This window comes from Pantherophis guttatus, chromosome 1 (genome assembly GCF_059756535.1).
Source record: "Pantherophis guttatus breed Tessera chromosome 1, ASM5975653v1, whole genome shotgun sequence".
Lineage (NCBI taxonomy): Eukaryota > Metazoa > Chordata > Lepidosauria > Squamata > Colubridae > Pantherophis > Pantherophis guttatus.
This window is the reverse complement of record NC_142063.1, coordinates 205,442,903-205,459,846: the sequence shown is the minus strand read 5'-3', so window position 1 is coordinate 205,459,846 and position 16,944 is coordinate 205,442,903. Positions and strand designations below refer to the sequence as shown.

Below are 16,944 nucleotides of genomic sequence, written 5' to 3'. Positions count from 1 at the left end.
TCATCAGTGATTTGGAAGCTAATTCATAGTCTGCAAAATGTACCTGTACTCAGGTTTCCTATTTAGACCAGTGTTTCCCAATCTGGACAATTTTCAGGTATGTGGACTTCAAATCCTACAATTCCACAGCCAGCATGGCTATTGATAAGAATTCTGGGAATTGAAATCCACACACTTGGAAGCTGCCAAGGTTGGGAAACACTAGTTTCTATGATTTCGAACCCTGTCTTCCTCTTTTTTAGTCATTTGGTAGATCCAATTGGAGGAGGATGTTAGTGAAAGAAATAACCCAACATTATCTATTCTCCACATTTCTGTATGAATGCATGTGCGTGAGATTGAATGAGGAATGGGAGAATATAATGTCTATGTATATACGGTACATTAACGTGCCTTTCATCAGAGCTCCAGAAAGAAGTGAAATATTTATGCAATTCAAAACATGTAAATTTCAGTATTATTTCATGTGACTACAACCTCAAGGAGTAATGGGTTCATTGTGATATATCCACTGGCTTTTATTCCTCCTAATGTTCTAGTTCAGTTGTCAACCACAAAAAGTGGCGAAATATATTTTCAAATATATATTTTGAGAAGAAAACCTTGACACATCATATTGCGCAGCCATGTAACACCTTTCCTGCGCGAGCTGCGCTGGCTCCCGGTGGTCTTCCGGGTGCGATTCAAGGTGTTTGTCACCACCTTTAAAGCGCTCCATGGCTTAGGACCTGGGTATATACGAGATCACCTTCTGCCACCAACAGCCTCTCACTGGCCAATACGCTCCCACAGAGAGGGGCTCCTCAGGGTGCCGTCAGCCAAACAATGTTGACTGGCGACACCCAGGGGGAGAGCCTTCTTTGTGGGGGCATCAGCCCTCTGGAATGAGCTGCCCCTAGAGGTTCGTATGATCCCCGACCTGCGTACCTTTCGCCGGGCCCTTAAGACTTTTTTGTTCCAACAGGCCGGGCTGGCTTAATATGAATTTTAAATTGGGTGTTTGTTAGCTTTTAACTTTGTGGGCCAAATTTTATATATTCATTTTAAATTGTTTTTAAATTTTGTGATTTTATATGTGTTTTAATATGGCTGTACACCGCCCTGAGTCCTTTGGGAGAAGGGCGGTATAGAAGTTCAATAAAATCAAAAAAATCAAAATCAAAAATTTTGAGAGTATACATTAAGTAATGAGTAAAACAGAATGAAAATGCTACCTAAGCACACAAATTTTTGTGGTTTTTAAAGAAATGGCAAATTAATATGAAAATGAGAAATTAAAATGTGTTTATGAATATACACTTGCAATAATGGGGTGTATCAGAAATAAACAGTCTACTTTTACAAAGCAGAAGGTGGAGATTCCTGTCTCCTGCACTTTAGGTAGACAATCAAAACATCTTTGAAATGTTAATAATGTTAATAATTTCCCCAGTCAAAATTCAGTATTACTATAGTCCTTTTCTGCATTCACAGTTATCAACACAAAGACATTTTAATAAATAGATGTGTCATAATAGATTGGCAACATGATGTCCACAATGAAAGCTGCAAAGTAGATATACCTTCGTTTAAGCTGGTGGTATAATCTAGTATTTGTTTGGATCATTTGTGTGTTGATGTTCATGAAATTATATATTTTTATTGACATTTACACATTTTTTTGTTTGCAAAATATATAAGCAATTAGGTTTTCTTTTCTGATTTTAGTCCAATTCCTGGACACTAATCATAAATCAGAAGGAGCAGTGAAAATGTGCCAAGACCTGATGCTATTAAAAGCTGCTGATAGATCAAGCAAAATTAGCCCCCTTCCACATCTCTTGGGGTGGGACATCCATCATATATCATATGGTTGAGCTTTCACCATTGAGATGTTGGGGCACTGCACTATAGTTTTGTTCTCATTTCCAAGCCCAATTCCAGAAGATGGTGCTGTGGAATTTCTATTGAATCAGATGTTCCAGAATCAAGAATCAGTAAGGAATTAGATGAGGATCAATTAACTATGGCTCAGATCTAACAAGCTGAAGATGCCATGGTTATATGATTCCCCTGTTGAAAGAGATGGCATTCAATGTTTTTTTTCTCCCCCCACTGGAAAAAATATATATCTGCATTTCCTGTAAAGATAACATTCATCATTTTAGCAATACTCCTCCTTATGCCACTTTTACATTTCCACCATTTGAGATTGATGGCTAAAGGGTCCTATACAATTTGGGAATGTTCCTAAACCATACTATGGAGATTTGCTTATTCAAACTCGATGCAAAGGCCACATGGGAACAAAGGCAGCAGAAACAAGCATATAGGAGCATCTGTGCAGAGGGAAGATGGAGCAAGATTGATAAAAGCAACGTCTCAGAATGGTGATACAAAATCCTCTGCTTTTAAACATGAGTCATATTGTGCGCACAGAGAAAAGGAGTGGAGTTTCAAGTGCAACACTGAAATGCTGCCTTCATCAGAATGACAAAAGCCACAAATTCCTGCAGGCACTTATCTACCATATTTTCCAGTGTATGAGACCCACCGGAGTATAAGACGCACCTTAATTTTGGGGGAGGAAAACAAGGAAAAAAGTATTTTACCTCTGTCTACCATCATTTAAGGTGGTGCCGCCCTCCTCCTCCTCCTCCTGCAAGCGAGAGGTGCAGGGACTACTTGCTTTCCCCCAAAGAAACCCCTCGCATGCTCTGGAGGGGAGGGACAGAGCACTGTGGGGGGAGGGAATCTGCCCTGCAGCTTCGGGGAACAAGGCGGGTGCCATGATTTGCGGCTGGTCACCGCTCTGGCCGCGCTGACTTCACTCCCCAGCAATGTGAGGAGCCGCTGCCACTGCTGCCAAAGCCCTCTCTGCACCCAGGAGCCAAAACGAGCTCAATGGGAGCCCCTAAAGGGAAACGTTCCTCCTTTCCAGCCATTGCTGCCCAGATTCCCCAATGCAAATCTCAAGAGTCGAGCTTCAGGTGGCGGCCAGTTCCCCTGCAATGTACAGCGAGGAACTGGGAAGTGCTTTGGATTCGGGGAGGAGATTTTAGCGCTGCCGCCTGAAAGTGTTTTTCTGCACATTGCAGAGCCGCGCGCCCCATCCTCCTTCTCAGCAGACTCTTCTCTTTCCTCCTGGCCAGATCCGCCGCTTGAAACACAGTGCACTTTTTTTTGTCTCTGCACACACCCCATGTTTGGAATCAGGAAGGGGATCGTGGATTCGGGCGGCATCTTATACACGGAAAAATATGGTAACTGTAGCAGTATTAAGTCCAGCTTCCCCACTGAGGTTTCTATCAAGGACTGTGCATTAGCCTAATTGTTCCAAGCAACAACAACAAAACCTATGTGTGTGTACCCTATATACTGTAGGTAGACCTTGATTTACAACCACAATTGAGAACAGGATTTCCATTGCTAAGCCAGTTATTGAGTGAGACATACCCAGTATTGTGATCTTTTTGCCACGGTTGTTAAGTGACTCACACCCTGGTCAGCACTTCTTTATTCTCCTGCCATCGGGAAGGAGATATAGAAGCATAGGCAGCTGCACAAATAGGCTAAAGAACAGTTTTTATCCATGGGCTGTCAGACTTCTGAATGGAAAATAACTTTACAACAACATAGTACGATTGACTTGTGGGGCTGGCTCATTGTACACATGTTGTACTCTGACAATAAAGATTTGATTTGAATTGATTTGAATTGAATTGAATTGAATTGAATTGAAACACCACAATTAAGTGAATGATCCGGTTGTTAAACAAATCCAGCTTCCCCTATTGGCTTTGCTTGTCAGACGCTGGCTGAAAAGATCTCAAATGGTGATTGCATGACTGCTGGGTGCAGCGACTGTCATAAATACATATCGGTTGCCAAGAACCCCAATTTTGATCACATGACCATGGAGATGCTATGATGGTCATGCATGTGAGAACTGTTACAAGTCACTTTTTTCGGTGCCGTTGCAACTTTGAATAGTCATCAAACAAACAGTTGTAAGTCAAGGACAATCTATATGTGGACTTTGCTACTATATGAGGCTTGGTTTCCCATATTCAGGATTGATGCCCATTGCTTTAGAATTGATAACGCACCCATTGGTTAATGTGTTGATCATCTCTAGAAGTTTCAAAAGGCTTCCTATGTCTTTACCCTTATTCAAGGGGTTAGGAGGCAATTCTGTTTGCATTACTATGTAAAGTACCTGTGGAGGGAGGGAAATGAAAATATTTGGAGAGTCGGGAGTCCTGTTTCTTTGACTTCAATAAAAAATAAAATCCACTCAGTTGTAAGTATTTCTTGCCCACATGTCATTTGAAGCCGTTTGCTAGCAGAACACTTAAATGAAGGCATTCTTTCAGTACTGCTTTGGTGGGTTTTTTTTTTTTTTTTTTTTTCAATTGTGAAATTGATTTCCTTAGCCTTTGACAGTTCTTCGTGATTTTTTTCCCCCTTTCCAATCTAAAATGTTGAGCTAATTCAATTTATCTTGTCCATTTTACTCATACAACTGAAACATATCTATGATAAATTAATGTGATATAGATAATTTGGAATGTGGTGCAAGAATTCAATGCATACCCGTGATGCTGTATTACCTAAGGATATAAAATTTTAATTTAAAAAAGTTAAAGGTCCATAAATCATATTCTATCTATACTTGTCAGTGTTTTTGACAACCTATTTTGGGATAATCTCATTCTTTTTTCAGATGGCAAATATTTCAGTTTAATTTCTTTTTCTAAAAAGTTAAAAAAGGCAGAGACAGGAAGAGTGCAATTCTTATTGAATTGAATGTGCCAATTCCATGATCTCAGATAATGATGGAAATGCTTGGTCATCCTTGGTTTTAGAGAATATGACTGTAACATACCTGTTATTCTTCTAGTCATCCCATTCTGGAATCATCAAAACTTTTATACCCAAATACAGGTAACCACTACCAATAAACCTATCATGATTGGAAGTTAATCCAATACAATTTATTATAAGATTGATGAGGATAACTATCCTTGTAATTGATATGCAAGACTGAGGTCAACTCTGACGGAAAATGACCCAAAGCCAAAATTGGTTTTAAAAAAATGAACATTATTTTCAGGAGCTGGACATGAAGAGACACTTTTTATAAACCATTTTCCATTGTGGTGATACATTCAGAAGTGAAGTTTAATGTTTAAGTGGTCAAAGAGCATTACCCTCCTTATAAAAGGTTATATTTGCCTTCACTGGTGTCAGTACATATCCAAATCAGGTATCCAATGAAGCATCAAGGTATCTTTCAGTTGCCATATTATTTCCAATCACCTATGAAACCTCTCTCCCAAATATTACCTTTATTGCTTCAGTGGGATTTATTTGCCCATGATGCTGTTAATAAAACAGGTTGCCTATATAGCATGATAATGGTATCTTCTGTGCCACATTTTCTGTGATTGGTTGGAATTATTTGTATGACTGAAGCAGCGATAAAACAAAATGCTGAAGTTGCAGATGATGGCAACAAATAGGACTATAAAGTTTAAATATTTCTGTAATGAGGATGCTGCCAAAAAGGTTTTTTACTCTGTCCTCTTGAGTTCTTTCTACTCAAACAGTAAAATGAAAAGAATGTTTGGTTCATGTCCTGTAATAGCCTTGAAGATTAAGCAATGGATAAGAACAAAGGTGTATTTATACAATCTTTTTTGAGCTAAACAGAATTTTTGGGTGATTGGCAGTGGTGGGTTTCAAAATTTTTTACTACTGGTTCTGTGGGTGTGGCTTGGTGGGTGTGGTATGGCTTGGTGGGCATGGCTTTGTGGCCCTGGCTTGGTGGCTGTGGCAGGAGAAGGATACTGTAAAATCTCCATTCCCTCCCCACTCCAGGGGAAGGTTACTACAAAATCCCCATTCCCTCCCAATCAGCTGGGACTTGGGAGGCAGAGAATAGATGGGGGCGGGGCCAGTCAGAGGTGGTATTTATTGGTTCTCCGAACTACTCAAAATTTCTGCTACCGGCTCTCCAGAACTGATGAGAAACTGCTGAAACCTATCTTTGGTGATTGGGGTACTAATGATGAGGCTACTATAAGGAATAAGATCTATTCCTATCTATGTTATGGACCATAAAGTTGCCTTTGTACCATCATCTTGATTTTCAGGTAACTGACAACATTCATATTTGACTGTGTCAGTAATTTCCATCTTCCAGTTGGATGGTTATATTGTTCTTTTAGGAGGAAATCTCTGTAGTCCTGGAGCAACCTGGTGAGAATGGAACCCCTTGGTGTCTTTGCTATATTTGATTCACTTATCACATACTCATTTCAATTCTGAACTCCCCATAAATTGTTTCTCTGTAGACAAGCTGCTATTGTTATTATTCATCTCTCAGTCTCATCATTCATATCCTTTCTCCATTCCTTGGGCTTGCTTGTTCCTGCATTTTTGGGCCAATGCATACCAATTGATGGTGTTGTATCTATATCTACTTGCTTTTCAGAACATGATCACACACAAAAGGCTATATATAAATGCTCAGATGAACTCTGGTTAGCCGAGCTACTGTATTAGAGAAACATGTAATGTTTGAAAAATCATTTAAACTTTGCAAAAGTATTCCAATTACTCTTTTTTTCCCCTGGAGATTGGTCATCTTCTTAACAAGAGTTGGTAAAAGATAATATGGTTCAATTATCTCTAAAACCCAAATCTCTCAACATTCCAGAGTTTATTTAATTTATCTCTCTTCTATAATGCTGAACTACAAAATTAAAATGCACCAGAGGATCAACATGGACTAGAATATATGATTGATGCTTTTAGCTTGTATCTTATCTACTTCGCATAGTTGCTTCCACTATTTTATTGGATATATTTTATTGTTTTATATTTTATTCATTGTGAACTATCCTGAGGGCTCCTTGCAACTATGTTTAGGCTAAGGGGTAGAATAAATAAGCATGTGAATATGGCTATGCACATGAACAATTTTTAAAGGAAATTTCCATTACCCCTTACATCCTATTCAAGGTACTAATAGTGATAAGATAGTGACGATCTAGCAGTGTGGACATATGAGCTTCAAGGCAAAAGAAAAAAGAAAAAAAATGCTGAAATAATGGGATGTGCTCACACTAAAATGTAGGCACCTTCTGATCCTACAAAATTACAATAAACATATTAGTATTTTCCCCTAATCCTAAAATAACAACAAAAAATCCCCAAAAATACAGGTACAAATTTCCAATTTTCCTACTGTAGTATATGTTCCATTAAGCAAATATGAAAAGCAGAATATAAATCAAAAAAATTGCATCCCAAAGAATAGAAGGCTTTTTTTAATCTTGACGTATTGTCTGAAAATTCTAAAGAATGGTGGTGTCTGAAAAATTCTAAAGAATGGATGAAGTGCCAAATGATTGGTGGATAACAAATGTCCCTAACACTACTTCCAATAAAGGTGAGGGGGAGAAGTACTGAAGAAAGCATGATCAGTCTGACAGTCTTAATTGAAAGAATTCTAGAGTTCATAAAGTGATTGGTTGATTAATTAATTATTAGGATTCAGTATTATAGTTTGAGTCATCTAGTATGATAACCTGATGATTAGAATTCAGTAGCCTCCATAATTGTCAACTCTTCCAGTTAAGCCAATCAGGAAACAGATAGTACAAGGACTACTAGAATTCTACTTTATTATTGTAAGAAGTAATAACAAAATTTTGAAAGCCTTCCAGGATTTCTAGGATTCCCTTCCATCTCCTCTCAAACATCTCCTCTCATCTCCTCAGATACCTCAGCATCTGAATGTATCTGTCATTACCAAACCTAATTTTTATTGTTTCAAATTAATTATGAATAGTTCATGGACAATTGCCTTCTTTGTTAGTGTTATATGAAGCTCCATCCAGAACATAAATATCTATGCTCGTATGTAATGAATGTAATGAATGTAGAAGACAGGTAGAAAAACCGCAGTCTAAGTGTAATACATGAAATTGAATTTAAAGGAGGAATGGTAGTGAAAGCATTTCAAAAAGGATTTTCCCTAGTTTTGGGGAGAATAAAAGTGAGAGATAGAACAGATATTTTCAGATTTGCAAGATTCTATTAATGTAGCCTTATAATAAAAATAGAGGTGATGCTCCTGGCTGTGTTTTTTGTCTGGATTACCTCATAAGGCTGGTATCAATTTTACAAGTCAGAAATTACCCCTCCTATCCCTCATTTTTACTTTGCCAAAACTAGGGAGGGTCTCTACTGAGATGTTTTTTGTCATCCCTTCACCTTCAAACTCAAATTTCATTTATCAGGTCATTGCCTAGTCTGAAAATCTTCCTCTTTTCATTCAAGGTCATTCCTATATACCAGTGACAATTTGATTCAAAGAAGGTAGAGTATCAAAATAATACATGAACACCTTCAGTTTCTAAGGGTGACTGATCAACAAATGCAGACATCTCTTGGCCATGCTTTGTGATCTCCTCATAGTATGTTGAAGAGAAACCAATACATTAGCCTAAAATAAACTGATAAATTCATACAAAAGTGTTGCTTCCTATTCCTATTTTGGGAGGAAGATATTTGAGAAATGATCTCAGTAAATTCTGAACTGAACAGTTAGCGAGCTATTAATGGGAAATCCAAATGTCTGAATTTGGTTTGGTGTTTTTAATTTCCACTTTAACTTGCATTCTGTTATAGTGTTTAACAGATGGTATCATAAACATGAATACTGGAAATAAAATCCACCAAAATGCAGTATCTGAAAATGCTTAGCGGGACAGTTGAAGTTTGTAATAAACAAAAGAGAAATTGAACTTGATCTTAGAGCATCTAATGATGTCAGTCAAATTGCATGGTTCTATTATGGCAGAACATGTAACTACACAAACATACCACTTAAGCGCCAGATAAAACACTCATCCATTAAGCAGAAAAAGATGTGTTTTCCAAATAACATGTGCTTCCATTTAGCATATTGAGCCCACGAATCTTTTTCTTTTCTACCTGACATCATTCTACAAAACAAATATGGAACTTAGAAAGCCACGGTGCTAAATGATTAGTATAATTTCCATTTTTATCCTCCAGATTTAGTATGGAAAAGACTAACCCTACTCTTAGTTATGACTGCAAGCAGCAGTGTGGTCAATGACAGAGACGTGTGATCTCATAACAAAAATAAACCTAACCCTGAATAATCATTCTTAGGTTAGAGATGGTCTATAACTATACTGCAATAAATACAAAAAAATTACAATGTCTACTGTGGACATGATAAGTCCTTTGGCGGAGATTGCAAGTCTAAGCAATTCTTGCAGTAAGCTGTTTTAGATCAAAATATGTGTCCAGTGAAGCAGTTTACATCCCCACAAACTATTTTGATTTGATAGGCAGCTCAGAGATATTGAGGATAGCTGAAGATCTCTTTTACCAACCTCTAACCAAATCTACAGCACATTCCTAAGGGAAGAGCTATAGTTTCCAAAGGCATTTAATTTAGCAAATGCAATTAATAGAGTTCCAATTACTGTGTCTCGTTTCCTCTTTCTATTTTGTAAGCCCAGAGATGCTAACAAAATGTATTACTACAGAAATGCAAATATTTGGGATCTTGGGTTTTTTTGTTTTTTGTTTTATTAATAATGTTGTAGGTAGCTGTATTTGGAAGAATAATAGCCAGCTAGAAAATGGTATGCAAAGGCTTTTTACTTAGTACTTAGAATTCTTCAGGGAAGAAATACAGGAAGAAAAAGGAAAAACAAGATAAAGATCATAAGTGGGAAAGAATAATGGTGAAAGATGCAATGATAGTAATGAGAGCTGCTGGTGAAAAAAAACAAGCAATATACTTGTTTGTATACATGTGAGTTTAGCATGCAACCTCCCTAGTTCACATAGGGAAGGGCCATTGCTCCAAATCAGAATACCCACCTGTAGAAAATCCAGTCGGTCCCCAATGCTGATGTTCTGTTTGCAGTCTCAGAAAACCACTAATTGGTGCTGGGCTAAGTGGCAACTATTCTAATTTACAATATGGACAATTCTGTATTCCACTTAAGACATACAACACCAAGCTTTCCTTCAATATAGACCTGTATAGTGAAAAATGTGCATAAACATCTATTGTGTATACCAGGGATGAGGCTTGGGCTTCATTTTCCTGCTTTTTGAAATTAGATTATAATGATTCAGACAAGGGTACTCAATCTTTATAGGTCCCCTGTTCCAGCTTGGATGATGAACTAGGTACTCAACAATCAACCACCCAAAATCGCATGCCATTTTGTTGATCATTTCTCACAAGATCACAAATAAGAATGCCACCCTAGGATGGCATTCTTATTTGATGTTATTTGATGTTGTCCTGTGGGATCATATGCAATACTGCCAAGAATCTCTTAGGTGTTTATTATTTTGCAATATATATATATTAATATTTTATTTAAAAAATAATTTGGGAAACTGTGGGGTTAGAAGTCACAAAAAGAAATGCTTATATAGGGACAAAGTTGCAATAAAGAAAAGAAATTTTTTACAACCAATGAATACAATTTATTTCACTAAGCACTTTGCATATATCAATTAACAGACCATCTCAACAGCTTTGCTAATATAATTAAATAACATAAATGAACAAAACTATTGAAATCATTTTTTTTCTATGCATTGCTTTTAAATTCCAAATAAGGAGATCTGCCTGTATTTAAATTTCTGAGATGTCTCTGGTACAAATAATAACCAAGAAAGTGATCAAAATTAATAGATAATAAAATTATTACTGAGGGAGGGAGGGAGGGAGGGAGGGAGGGAGGAAGGAAGGAAATTTCAGCTTAAAGAAAATTTATTATTAATGTAATGTTTTTAAAATTGTTTTATAATTTTAGAATCATAAATTGCTCAGATGTGATTGAGTTGGGTGGCTGTAGTGAATGAATGAATGAATGAATGAATGAATGAATGAATGAATGAATGAATGAATTAAATAATTAATATCCAAGTATACCAGGTTGCCAAGATACTTACAGTTGAGAACCCCCATTCTTATAATTCCATATTTATTTTCTATTTCTATCAAGGAATGCTTTAACCCAATCTCCTACAATTAGAACAACACGATAACATAAAGATATTACTGAAGAAGGTAGAAGGGATTTTTTTAAAAAAAGTTGTTTAAGTTAAATCTTCTAATATTTCTGGCTAGGAAAAAACCCCCAGTATTTTGTGTTGTACTTCTCATACATTATCCTTTTGTTATGCTGATATTGGGTTGACTTTAAACATGGGCTAAACTCTCTACCTTATAATAGGCTGTGATTAGTTAATTCATGTATTATGATTCTTGGAAACCTTTCCTATATACGATTCACTCATTTTAATAATTCTGATTTCCATTTCTAGGCCTCTGCAAGACTTTTTTCACCATAAACCTTCTGCCCTTTAACATCAAAACTTGACTGAGGTGGATTAATCCTGTACGGGAAGGGCTACGCTGCCTACTGTATGCCCTCCGATAAGGCAATATGTACAGAGTGATACTTTAATGAAAAGAAAATAACTTTTCATATAGTACTGAACCACAAAATATGCATCTGTCTGTCCTTCGTGCTTGATTATAATGGATGTGTGTGCATCTGTGTCTGTGTGTTTTAAGATAAAGCCTTCTGGCAATACATCAAAACCTCTTGTTTGGTTTTAGTGTAACAACTGCAAACTAAATACACTTTCACAGCTTACTCAGAACAATGCTCTTTCAAATGTCCTTAGGTTTTCCTCCAGGCAACAGCAGTTATGGTCCATGTTGCAATATTGGTTGCTGTGGATAACAATGCACCGTCAAACTGAGAAACTCTCCATAACACCAGTTGTGAAAGTAACAGGGACTTTATTTCCTTACTTTCAAAACAAATCAAAAACCTGTTAATTTTTTGCTTTATCTCTAAGCTAATCAGACTTCTGGGAAAGAACAAACTTGTGATGACTTTGGAATGACTTAGACACTAAAGGACTATTGTGTTTTGTTTTAAATATCCACTTTTGCAGAACAATGTTGAGTCAAGATAAGCCAATGTAGCCAATATAAATAAACTGCTCCAGGTTGTAATTTTCATTGTTGCAACCATTTGCCTAATCATATCTTCATTATACAGTGGAAGAGTCAGTCTAAGTTAAAGTTGTAGTGCACGGGAAGCAAATTTGGAGAATTAAGAGTAGAATTGAACATAAAAGAGTCAAAACGCTGCTGTTTCATTAAACTCCTATGGACTACATGGATACATCTATGCAGCTTTTTTGGCAGTAGTACAGAAATTTCATGCTTTCTTGTCTGATGTCTTTCCACCTTTTCTTTTAGCTCTGAAATTACCCCATTGGGTTCCACCCAAGCACTAACCAAGGCTAACCTTACTTAGCTTCCAAGTCTGAACAAGGTCAGCTAGTTGCTTCCTTTTATTGAGATTGCACAGAAGTGCTTATTCCTATAAACACTGCTTTCTTAAATCAGTTTGATATCTCTCAATTGGAAATACTATGACTGGCAGCTCACAGGAGACAGAAATGGGAAGAGAAGAGCTAGCAGATTTGGAAAATCACTTCAGAATGTTTATCTGTTCTACCCTTTTCCCAAAAGCTTCAATCAGCAGCTCCCTAGTGGCATCACTTGTGGCAGGAGCCAAAAAGCAAGAGAAAAACCTTCAGCCAGGAGTGGCTTTTTGCCAATAGCAAGCAGCTTTAGTTTGACCTGTACAGCTGTCTACAACTTTGGGCTGGTTGGAAGCTGTTGCTTACTTTGTTCCCCTTTCAAAAGAAGCCAATTCAGAAGCTAAGGTAGCAGGAGAGAGTTATACTACCTATCTCCTTTGGCAAAGATAGTAATTGTTTATACAGTAGGTAGTCCTCAATTTATAACAGTTTCTTTAATAACCATTGAAAGTTACCATGGCACTGAAAAAAGTGACTTATGATTGCTGTTCACACTTAATGACCATTGCAGCACCCCCATGCACATATAATTAAAATTTAGGTGTTGGGCAACTGATTCACATTTATGATGGTTGCAGTGACCTGGGCCATGCAATCCCCTTTCGTGACCTTCTGACAAATAAAATCAATGGAGAAGCCAGATTCACTTAACAACCATGGTACTAAGAATTGCAGTGATCACTTAACAACTGTGTCAATAAAGATTGTAAAATGGAGCAAAATTCACTTAACAATTGTCTTACTTAGCAACAGAAATGTTGAGCTCAATTGTGGTACTACCTTTACCTGAAGAAAAATTATGACAATCTGGGAAAGGCAAGGATGGCCTAACTACCTTCTCAAGGAGAAGATTTAGGGATAGATGGTTGGACAAAAAAGCTAAAGTCATTGGTTAGATCAGAGGTCCCCAAACTCTTCAGCTCATTGACCCTTTGTGAAGTTTCATATTGTTCATAAACCCTCAGACATTTATTATATGGAAATAATTCTACTGTAACTTATCTGAAAGTCAGTCTGATATAGTGGTTAAGGCATCAGACTAGAATCAGGAGACCATGAGTTCAGTCCAGAGGTGGTATTCCGCCGGTTCGCACTGGTTCAGGCAAACTGGTTGTTTAAATTACCCACCTGCTATCAAAGTGGATCCTGGGCGCTGTGCTGCAATGGAGAAACAGGCAACAGAGCAGCCAGCATGAGGGAAGGAGAAGGCCACTTTCCCTCCTCCTTCCCTCATGTTGGATGCTCCATTGCCCGTTTTTCCAATGCAGCGCAGCGCCCAGGATCCACTTATGCCCAGGGGGAGTAATTTAACAACTGGTTCACCCAGGGTCAGGTTGGCCATCATGGGAGCCTTGTCCCACATGTGCGGTGGAGCTGGAGGACAGGGATGGGCCAGGCCTTCCATGACAGCCAACCTGACCCTGGGCGAACCAGATGTTAAATTATTTGAATCCCACCATTGGTTTAGTCCAACCTTAGGCAGAAAGCCAGCAGGGTGACTTTGGGCTGATGAATCTCTCTGGGAAGCAGGCAGTGACAAACCCACTTCCGAAAAGCCTTGCCAAGAAAACTGTAGGGTCTTGTCCAGGCAGTCCCTGGGAATTGCACATGATTGCATGAAAGAAAAAAAATCCAAACTAATCAATAACAATTATAACAGCAATTTCATAAATGTAGGTAATATTTGAAGTATGAAAAATATAATATTTTACTGGAACTACCAATATTATAAATGGGAAGGATGCATCTGATGAGCATCAGCACTGATATTTGATGGGAGATTGGGGAATTTTAGTCATAAGTAATTACATTCCTCTGGGTTCAACCTGTTTCTATTGATCCCAGTCATTTACTGACCCCTTTTGACCTCCAGCCATTTATTCACACATTGGATAAACTCATCAAACCTTGGGGTAAGATATTGACCAATTTGGGGGACCCTGGGTTAGATATACAACTATTTCCATTTCAAACTATTTCCTATTTCCATTTTCTTAAAAAGAAAAAAAAATGTACCTCCCAGTTCTGTTGCTGAATGTAAGATATGTTCATAAGAAAACCTTCTTAGTGCTTGATTTAATTCTGCATGGGGGACATGGGGTGAGTTCCCTTTCCCAAACTTCTTGTCCTGTGCTTTTAAAATCAATTTGCATTTTACTAGATTCAGTGGTTTTAATCTCTTGCACCTGCTGACACTTTTCATTTTGCAATTGAGTTGCCAGCATGCTTTCATTTCATCCTGTATATTTATTTTTGCTGTGATGTTATTGTATTTTGTTGGACCATTATTCATGCTTTAAATTATGTTATATAACACAAAAATATTAGTTTCTGAAGTGTTTAGTATATTAAATATAGGAACATGGTAGGACAGCAACCTGGATTTTGACATCAAATTGGAAAGCAGCTCCAGAACATAGAGTTGTGAACAAACGTGAATCACAGTGTCGAAAGTCAAGCCATCTCGACATAGTGTGGGGAGGGGAGTCACGGTAGATCCGCTGCTGACGTGGGGGAACCCTACCAAACGAAGAAGCCCGAGAAGCTGGTTGCTGCGGCATTTTCTGGTGGTGGGGGGTGCTACTACTGACATTAGCCGTGCACTGTGGTGGAGGGAAGATGTTAGTCCTGTGTCCGGAGGCAGCTGGTCACCCCATGGCCAGAGCAGAGTAGGGAAGCGTCCTCAACTGCTGTAACAGGAGAGGGCGGCACCCGGAAGCAACGCCAATTGGCCATTAATGCTCCCAGCTTATTTTGAGTTTGTATAAAGAGCGCTGGGAGGCAGCCGCTCTCAATGCCAACTTTATGTTTACCATTAACGTTCGTGTGTGACTACTCCAAGAAATGAAAAGTAAACCCGTTTACAGCCTCGTTCTTTGCCTGCGAGTCATGTTTTCAACGGTGTGATTCAACTTGGTGAGCAGAATACGACACACAGATCCATTTCCAAATCTGAAATAAGGACATTTAAATATTCTTCATGTAACATAAGGCACAATCTTTTTTTCCTCTTTCCTCTTCTCTATTTTGGAGCACATTATGTTATGAATGTCCATCTTTTTGGCTTCCCTGGGCCTCATTGAGTGAAGAGAAATTGTCTTGGGTTGCATATATAATATTTAATATAATCTATCTATCATTTATCTATCTATCCATCATCTATCATCTATCATCTATCTATCTATCTATCTATCTATCTATCTATCTATCTATCTATCTATCTATCTATCTATCTATCTAAAGGCTGCATATATGTATGTATGTTCCAGCATAACTCTGGAATGCCTCAAGAAATTTCAACCAAACTTGGTACACAGATGACTCACTCTCTGGAAACAAATACTGGGGGGGGGGGGAGAGAGACCCTTGGTATGTATGTGTGTGTCTGTGTGTGCTCAAGCATCACTCTGGAACACTTAGGCTGTTAAGGAGAACGAAGGTGGCATCCTAGAGTGGCAATTGTTTGTGATGTCAGTTCCTTCACAGCTTCCTCTGGAAAGCCAGCCCTGATGTTCGCCCTCCAGTGGACCAACGGGGAAGCGTCTGATGCTCCCTTCTCTTGACAGAAGGCATCCCCTGGTGGATTTGGGGCAAAGTGCCAGGATCATAGACAGGGCGGGAAAGAGTTATGTTCTGGTATAACTCTGGAATGCTTTGAGCAATTTCAGGATTGGGCAACACAGGTTATCAGCTAGTTATATGTAAATCACATAATAATTTAAAAAATATAGAGTCTTGTGGGCCGCATTACTAACTGTCCAGAGCAGCAGGTGGGCAATGGTCTGCATTATGTGAAGACCTAGATCTCTAGAAACGGCTCTAATTCTGGGAATGAGGCTCTAATTCTGGGAAACATGGAAAGAAAAACCGACAATGACTAGCAGCAAGACAGATAGCCTCAGTTATAGTGATAATGGGTGCACCTTTGCAAGACCTGAAGCTTACAGACAGTTTGCCATGGACAAAATATATCCCTTTTGTCTCTAAAATTGGATACCAACTTGATGACACATAACCAGTTTTCAAAAGTGTGCATGTGATTGCGGTTTCCTTAAAATGAACAGTAAACTCATACACACCTGGGACAGGCCTATGTTCCAAGAGCCAATGCAAAACTATTCTATTGAGGCATTTTCTATAACTTATGTTGTACAAATGTATGTATTAACTGAATTAAATGGAGCTTATTGTCAGGGAACTGGGTAGTAAAGTGGGTAGTAGATTGTAGCCTTCTACATAAACACCATTGAAGGCAATGGTGCTTCAAAAAAAATCTCATGCCGTATCATTTTCTTCACAAGAATATGTTTTGCCATTATCTGCTTCCTGATCTAGGTTGAGCCTTGGGATTTCTGGAGGCCTTTCATCAAAATTTTATCAAGTCTAATGCTGATTGGCTTTGTAAGATTAACCAGGTTCAGCTCGATGTGGTCATCACCTGTAGATCCCTTCAGAAATCTCTCTAGTCAACTCCTAGGCATT

General features: G+C 38.2%; 1 long non-coding RNA gene across 1 annotated transcript; it reads left to right on the top strand.

Moving 5' to 3' along the window:
• The first annotated feature begins 7,297 nt into the window (after positions 1-7,297).
• On the top strand, positions 7,298-12,082 carry LOC117674143 (uncharacterized). The gene is made up of 2 exons (XR_009621863.2): positions 7,298-7,438; positions 11,383-12,082. It is a non-coding gene; the product is annotated as an uncharacterized LOC117674143 (long non-coding RNA).
• Positions 12,083-16,944: the final 4,862 nt, after the last annotated feature.